Source organism: Lolium rigidum, chromosome 1 (assembly GCF_022539505.1).
Source record: "Lolium rigidum isolate FL_2022 chromosome 1, APGP_CSIRO_Lrig_0.1, whole genome shotgun sequence".
Lineage (NCBI taxonomy): Eukaryota > Viridiplantae > Streptophyta > Magnoliopsida > Poales > Poaceae > Lolium > Lolium rigidum.
Genome location: NC_061508.1, coordinates 136884723 through 136892644, shown reverse-complemented (window position 1 = coordinate 136892644; position 7922 = coordinate 136884723).

The window sequence follows — 7922 nt, the reverse complement described above, 5'->3', positions numbered from 1 at the left end:
TTTAATTCGGTTTGCTTTACTTATTTTTATTATTGTTAAAATGAATAATCCTGAGAACAGTAAGTTGTGTGACTTCACTAGCACTAATAATAATGATTTCATATGCACTCCTATTGCTCCACCTGCTGCTATAGCAGAATTTTATGAAATTAAACCTGCTTTACTAAATCTTGTTATGAGAGAGCAATTTTCTAGTTTTAATACTGATGATGCTGCTGCCCATCTTAATAATTTTGTTGAACTTTGTGAAATGCAAAAGTATAAGGATGTAGATGGGGATATTATAAAACTGAAATTGTTTCCTTTCTCCTTAAGAGGAAGAGCTAAAGATTGGTTGCTATCTTTGCCTAAAAATAGTATTGATTCATGGACTAAATGTAAAGATGCTTTCATTGGAAGATATTATCCTCCTGCTAAAATTATATCTTTGAGAAGTAACATTATGAATTTTAAGCAATTGGATAATGAACATGTTGCCCAAGCATGGGAGAGAATGAAATCTTTGGTAAAGAATTGCCCTACCCATGGACTAACTATTTGGATGATCATCCAAACCTTTTATGCATGATTAAATTTTTCTTCAAGGAACCTATTGGATTCAACTGCTGGAGGTACTTTTATGTCCATCACTTTGGGTGCTGCAACAAATCTTCTTGATGATATGATGATCAACTACTCTGAATGGCACACTGAAAGGACTCCTCAAGGTAAGAAGGTAAATTCTGTTGAAAAAACCTCCTCCTTGAGTGATAAGATTGATGTTATTATGTCTATGCTTGTTAATGGTAAATCTCATGTTGATCCTAATAATGTTCCTTTAGTTTCATTGGTTGCTCAAGAAGAGCATGTTGATGTGAACTATCCAAGTTCGAATTAATGACAATATTAGAATGATGGCTGAATTGCATGCTAGGTGGGAAAGAGAAGAAAAACTTGCTAAAGAGAACAATGTAGCTAAAGTTTGGACTATTACCACCACTAGTAATGTTTATGCTTCACATGTTGCTAAACCTCCTACTATCAATGGTAAAATAATTGGTGTTGGCAATGTTGCTACTTCTACTACAAAGCATGCAAAATTGCCTGAAACTGCTGAAACTGTTTGTGATAAAAGTGCTGAAATTTTTCAGAGTATTGGGGACAATGATCCCATTGCTTTAGATCATAATGGTTTTGATTTTGATAATTGTCATATCTCTGAAGTTATTAAGTTCTTGCAAAAACTTGCTACAAGTCCTAATGCTAGTGCTACAAACTTGGCCTTTACAAAACATATTACAAATGCTCTCATTAAAGCTAGAGAAGAGGAATTAAAACTTGAAGCTTCTATTCCTAGGAAGTTAGAAGATGGCTGGGAGCCCATCATTAAAATGAAGGTCAATGATTTTGATTGTAATGCTTTATGTGATCTTGGTGCAAGTATTTCTGTTATGCCTAAGAAACTCTATGATATGCTTGACTTGCCACCTTTGAAATATTGTTATTTGGATGTTAATCTTGCTGATGATTCTATAAAGAAACCTTTGGGGAGGATTGACAATGTTCACATTACGGTTGAAAATAACCTTGTCCCCGTTGATTTTGTTGTTTTGGATATTGAATGCAATGCATCTTGTCCTATCATTTTGGGAAGACCCTTTCTTCGAACCGTTGGTGCTATTATTGATATGAAAGAAGGAAATATTAAATATCAATTCCCTCTTAAGAAAGGTATGGAGCACTACCCTAGAAAGAGAATGAAGTTGCCTTTTGATTCTATTATTAGAACAAATTATGATGTTGATGCTTCTTCTCTTGATGTTACTTGATTTACACTTTCTGCGCCTAGCTGAAAGGCGTTAAAGAAAAGCGCTTATGGGAGACAACCCATTATTTTATTTCTGCAATTTTTTGTTTTATATTAGAGTCAAGGTGCTTGTTACTACTGTAGCAATACCTTTGTATATTTACTTTATTGCATTGTTGTGCCAAGTGAAGTCTTTGATAGAAGGTTGATAGATTTGGATTTCTGCGCAGAAACAGATTTTTAGCTGTCACGAATTTGAGCTGTTCTCTCTGTAGGAGAATCTAAAAACTCTGAAAAAATTCATGAGTAATACTCAGATATGTACGCAACTTTCATTCAATTTGAGCTTCTTCATCTGAGCATGTTAAGTGCCTCGAAAAATTCGTCTTTACGGGCTGTTCCGTTTTGACAGATTCTGCCTTTTATTTCGCATTGCCTCTTTTACTGCGTTTGAGCGGGTTTCTTTGCTCCATTAAATTTCAGTAGCCTTGGGTAATGTACATAAGCCTTGGGAATGATTGTGTCCTTGCTGAACATGTGAATTTTGGATTATGCACTAACCCTCTAATGAGATTGTTTTGAGTATGGTGTGAAGGAAGTTTTCAAGGATCAAGAGAGGAGGATGATACAATATGATCAAGAAGAGTGAAAAGTCTAAGCTTGGGGATGCCCCCTTGGTTCATCCCTGCATATTTCAAGAAGACTCAAGAATCTAAGCTTGGGGATGCCCAAGGCATCCCCTTCTTCAGCAACAACTTATCAGGTCACCTCTAGTGAAACTATATTTTTATTCCATCACATCTTATGTGCTTTATTTGCAGCGTCTGTGTGCTTTTATTTTTGTTTGTGTTTGAATAAAATCGGATCCTAACATTCTTGTGTGGGAGAAAGACACGCTCCACTTTTTCATATTGAACACTTGTGTTCTTAGTTTTACTTTTAATGTTCATGGCGAAAGTTGAAAGCCGCTGCATTTATTGCTATTTGGTTGGAAACAGAAAATGCTTCATGTGGTAATTGGTATATTGTCTTGAATAATTTGATACTTGGAAATTGTTTAGAGCTCTCAAGTAGATAATGTTTAAGCTCTTGCATCATGTGGTTTAAACCTATTAGTGGAAAATTACCGTAGAGCTTGTTGAAATTTGGTTTGCATGATTGGTCTCTCTAAGGTCTAGATATTTTATGGTAAAAGTGTTTGAGCAACAAGGAAGACAGTGTAGAGCCTTATAATGCTTGCAATATGTTCTTATGTAAGTTTTGTTGTACCGGTTCATACTTGTGTTTGCTTCAAACAACCTTGCTAGCCAAAGCCTTGTACTGAGAGGGAATGCTTCTCGTGCATCCAAAACCTTGAGCCAAAACCTATGCCGTTTGTGTCCACCATAACTACCTACTATGTGGTATTTTTCTGCCATTCCAAGTAAATTGCTTGCGTGCTACCTTTAAATCCTTTCAAAAAAAATCATTCCTTGTTTTTGCAATACATAGCTCATGGGAAAGTAGCTTAAAAAACTATTGTGGTAAGGAATATGTCGCTTGTGTATCTTAGTTCTTATAAGTTGCTTGTTGAGCGGTAACCATGTTATCTGGGGACGCCATCAACCTGTCACACCTTTGTTCAATATCATGTGAGTTGCTATGCATGTTCGTCTTGTCTGAAGTAATGGAGATTTTCCATGATTTGAAATGGTTTGAGTATGCATATTGTTAGAGAAGAACATTGGGCCGCCAACCAAAGCCATGTATCATGGTGGAAGTTTCAGCTTGGACATTAATCCTCAAATCTCTTATGAGAATATTATCTGTTCTTGAATGCTTAAAGCATAAAGAGGAGTCCATTATCGGTTTTCTATGTTGTCCCGGTATGGATGTCCTCAAGTTGAGATCTATCAAAATCGAGAAATCAAATGCGATTTATCTCCTTGTACCTTTGTACAGGTGGCATAGAGGTACCCCTTTGTGACACTTGGTTGAAACATATGTAATGCAATGATAATCCATGGAAATCCGAGCTAATTAGGACAAGGTGCGGGCACTATTAGTATTCGATGCATGAGGCTTGCAACTTATAGGAAGTTCTATACATAACCCATATGAATTATTACTATCGTTCACAAAATTGTTTCCATGTTTTCAAAATAAAAAGCTCTAGCACATGAGTAATCCCTGCTTCCCTCTGCGAAGGGCCTTTCTTTTACTTTATGTTGAGTCAGTTTACCTACTTCTTTCTATCTTAGAAGCAAACACTTGTGCCAACTGTGTGCATTGATTCTGACAATTATCCATGAGATATACATGTTGAGAGTTGAAAGCAATTGCTGAAACTTAAATCTTCCTTTGTGTTGCTTCAAAACCTTCTATTAAGAATCTATTGCTTTGTGAGTTAACTCTTATGCAAGGCTTTTTGATGCTTGTCTTGAAAGTACTATTCATGAAAAGTCTTTGCTATATGATTCAGTTGTTTAGTCATTATCTATTTGATAACAAACTATAGACCATTGCTTTACAATAGTATTGATCAAGATCATGTTGGTAGCATGTCAATCCAGAAATTATTCTTTTTATCGTTTACCTACTCGAGGGCGAGTAGGAACTAAGCTTGGGGATGCTTGATACGTCTCCAACGTATCTATAATTTCTTATGTTCCATGCTAGTTTTATGACAATACCTACATGTTTTATTCATACTTTATATCATTTTGATGCATTTTCTGCTACTAACCTATTAACAAGATGCCGAAGCGCCAATTCTTGTTTTCTGCTGTTTTTGGTTTCAGAAATCATACACAAGAAATATTCTCGGAATTGGACGAAACAAAAGCCCACGGCCCTATTTTCCACAGAGGATTCCAGAACACCGAAGAAGAGTCGGAGGCGGCCAGCAGGGGGCCACCCCATAGGGCGGCGCGGCTGTAAGAGCAAAGTTTAAACCCCAAGTTTTGTGTGTTTGATGACAACACTTGAGTAATCTCACCGTGTGCCGTGAGTATCATTGTTAGATTTGCAAGTGCACGGTGACGTCGCTGGACACGTCAATATCAGAAGACTGAAGCGTAGCATCATCTCCCGTCGATACCACAACGACTACGTTGGATGACCTCAAGAAATTGGAGTCATCCATCGTTAACCAAATGAAGGCGATGATGATGGAGTTGGTTGCTCAAAAACCGAACCTTATTGTTGATCCTAAAGCAAGTGCCGAGGATCCCCCACCAAAAGCTAACCCCTTTACTCTTGTTGAGTTTGTCGCGCAAGCGACAAAAGATCCACAAAAGGAAGGGCTTTGGGAGACCGACACTTCAACAAAGGGGAAGGATGAGACACCGGTTGCGGAACGTCTAGGGGGTTATCATGAGGTGCCACCACCAAGTGATTACACCGTAAATGTTCCAATACCTATGCCACATATCTTGTCGCATGGTTCACCACCGTTACTTGAGTCTCTGTGGGGACCCCGGACTAGCTGTCCGAAATACCCTGTTATGTATACAGTTCACGTTCCCATGATCAGTGTGCCGTGAACACATAACCGAACTGATATCAAATTACATCATCCTTTACAAAACGGAATAAGAAAATTACAACAAGGTCACATGACCCATCTTACAAGATAGCCTCGAAGGGCCTAATCTAATCATCAGAGTAGCAGAATCACTTCAGCAGCGTAGAGCCCAAGTCATCTGCCTTAACCCTACAGGCAACTGACTGGGAAGACGTTCCTAGCTCGCATAGACGTCGTCAACTCCTTCTTCATCTGTCGAAGTCCTCCAGGTCTGGCCAAGTAAATAGCCAGGGACAAAGCCGTGAGTACATTTGAATTGTACTCGCAAACCATCAAGAAGGTGATAAAAATTCTAACTAAAGAAGACAAGAGAGGAAGAATAGTTTCTCTGGTGGATATAGCATGTGAAAGAGAATAAGTTTCTCTTGTGGATATAGCATCCCACATCACAGTTGAAGGGGGCACTAAGAGGGTGCTAAGACATTTCTATGACATCTCTATATCTTTGTTAAAGATGATACATCAAAAGATATCCTATGACATCTATATATCTTTGTTGAAGAAGATACTTCCAAAAGATTTCCACAACATAAAACACTAGGATGGGGTAACCCAATTTATTTGTCCTTCCCGACCATCTCCATATGGATGACACAACCTTTCCCGTACCCTTTCAGTACTTCAAAACAAGTTCTTTCCTTTCATTTGCCAAACCATTTTGTAAACCAAAACTCATCAGGCTAAGCAACAGCCATTCCAACCGTCCATGACCGCGGACGCGGCTATTCGAATAGATTTAACTCTGCAGAGTGTGCGCACTTTCCCCACAAGAACCGATGAATCCGCCGAGATCATCCCCGGTTCGTCATACTAAAGTATGCGAGTCTCGGATAATCAGTCATAGCCTTTCGCCTGTCTCCCTTTTCATGAGTCCTTCCCTGCGGGCTTACCCCTTCCCGGCACCCCGGCAGCATACCTCCTTTTGAGCGTATCTCCGGCGCCATGACGAAGACCCTCGGTAATCGTCCGGCTGCAAGTTAATGCGGTGTATTGCCTCCTTCAGAGCGCAACCCGGTGTCAGAGGTCATCGTGACCCTCCTAGAGAGTTGTGAAGGTGTCTCAAGTCAATTTCAACAAACTACAGACTAAGCCCGTGCCCACTTTGGATAGTGTGGTTGCGCTAGTTAATTGTCATGGGTGAGTACTTAGGCGCCAAAGTTTTCATAAACAAGATTCTCTTTCCAACCATCTTTGCCAAGATCCTTTTCTTTCATAAACACACACTTAGGTAAGTCCAACTTACCTAAGGTTTTTTTTTCCAAAAATTCTTTTCAACAAGGTATTTTTTTCAAGGGGTTCCCAACCTATGGTTTCATGTAAGAACTAAGAGACAACGGTGGCATGATGCCAACCATCATACCACTAAGGAGGAGATAAATGAGGTGTCAAGGGGATCATACATACTTAGGATAAGCATGCATAGGGACAACATAAGTAGGATGATTCGACAAGGGTCATCATCATACCACTAGCAAGGTGATAATATAGGTGGTCAAGAGGGCATACATGCTTAGGGTAAGCATGCATAACATCAACAAGGTGGTCAACATACTTGGGAGCAAGTATGCATAGTGTAGAGGACCAATCATAACACAACATACAAGGAACCAAGTATATAGTGGAACAATGAACACAACAAGAAGGATAAATAGCAAGAGATCAAAAGATGGCTTGCCTTGGTTGGCTTGTTTGTCCCTGGACTTCTCCAACTCCATCAAATAAGACTTCCAACAATATAAATAAAATCCTCGTCTGATTTCACTTCTTCTTCTTTCCGGAATTGTTCGCATCTATCGCCGAAAAAAAAATGCACACATACACACAATCACAAACCAATACATCAACGCATCACATCAAGAAATAAAACATGACACTAGTTCCAAAGAGTTGGTTTTGGTTTAACAAAAAGCTTTGCAAGTGGTTTCACAACATTTGAAATTTTAAAACTTTAGTTATAGATTTTTGGACAATAACTAATCATGGATTTTATTTAACTAGCAAAACAACTTTATGTGAACAAAAAAAACAATCAAACCTAGGGTATATAAAGAGATACTTTTAATATGAAAAACTTGTTTATACCAAAAAAAAATTAGTTTCCAATAATTCTATAACCAATTTCGAAATTAAACTATCCATAGCACACAAATAAATACCATTTATAATATGTAAAAATACCATTGGTATGGGACCAGTGGAGTTTGAAAGGTGTTTTAATTTTTGATCTTTGAAAGTTGGAATTACTGGATTTGGCTCTATAATACGGGAGATATGGATTTTATAAGTTTTCTGATTGTTTTAAAATATTAACAAGGTTTCCTCAAAAAGATCTAAACGGACCGAGTCCGTGGGCCGAGACGAGACCAGCCTATCTGCTGTCCCGCGGGCAGTGGAGGAAAAAAAACTCTGAAACTGGGCTAGACACGTCAGCCTAAAACAAATGCTGAAGGGGTATGCTACCCTTGATCCTAATCTAACGGCCCATGAGAAGCAACAAGACTTAAACTAGCAGGATTGCTTTAAAAACCGTGCAAAAAGCTATGCTAGCTCACGTTCTGATCAAACACACGA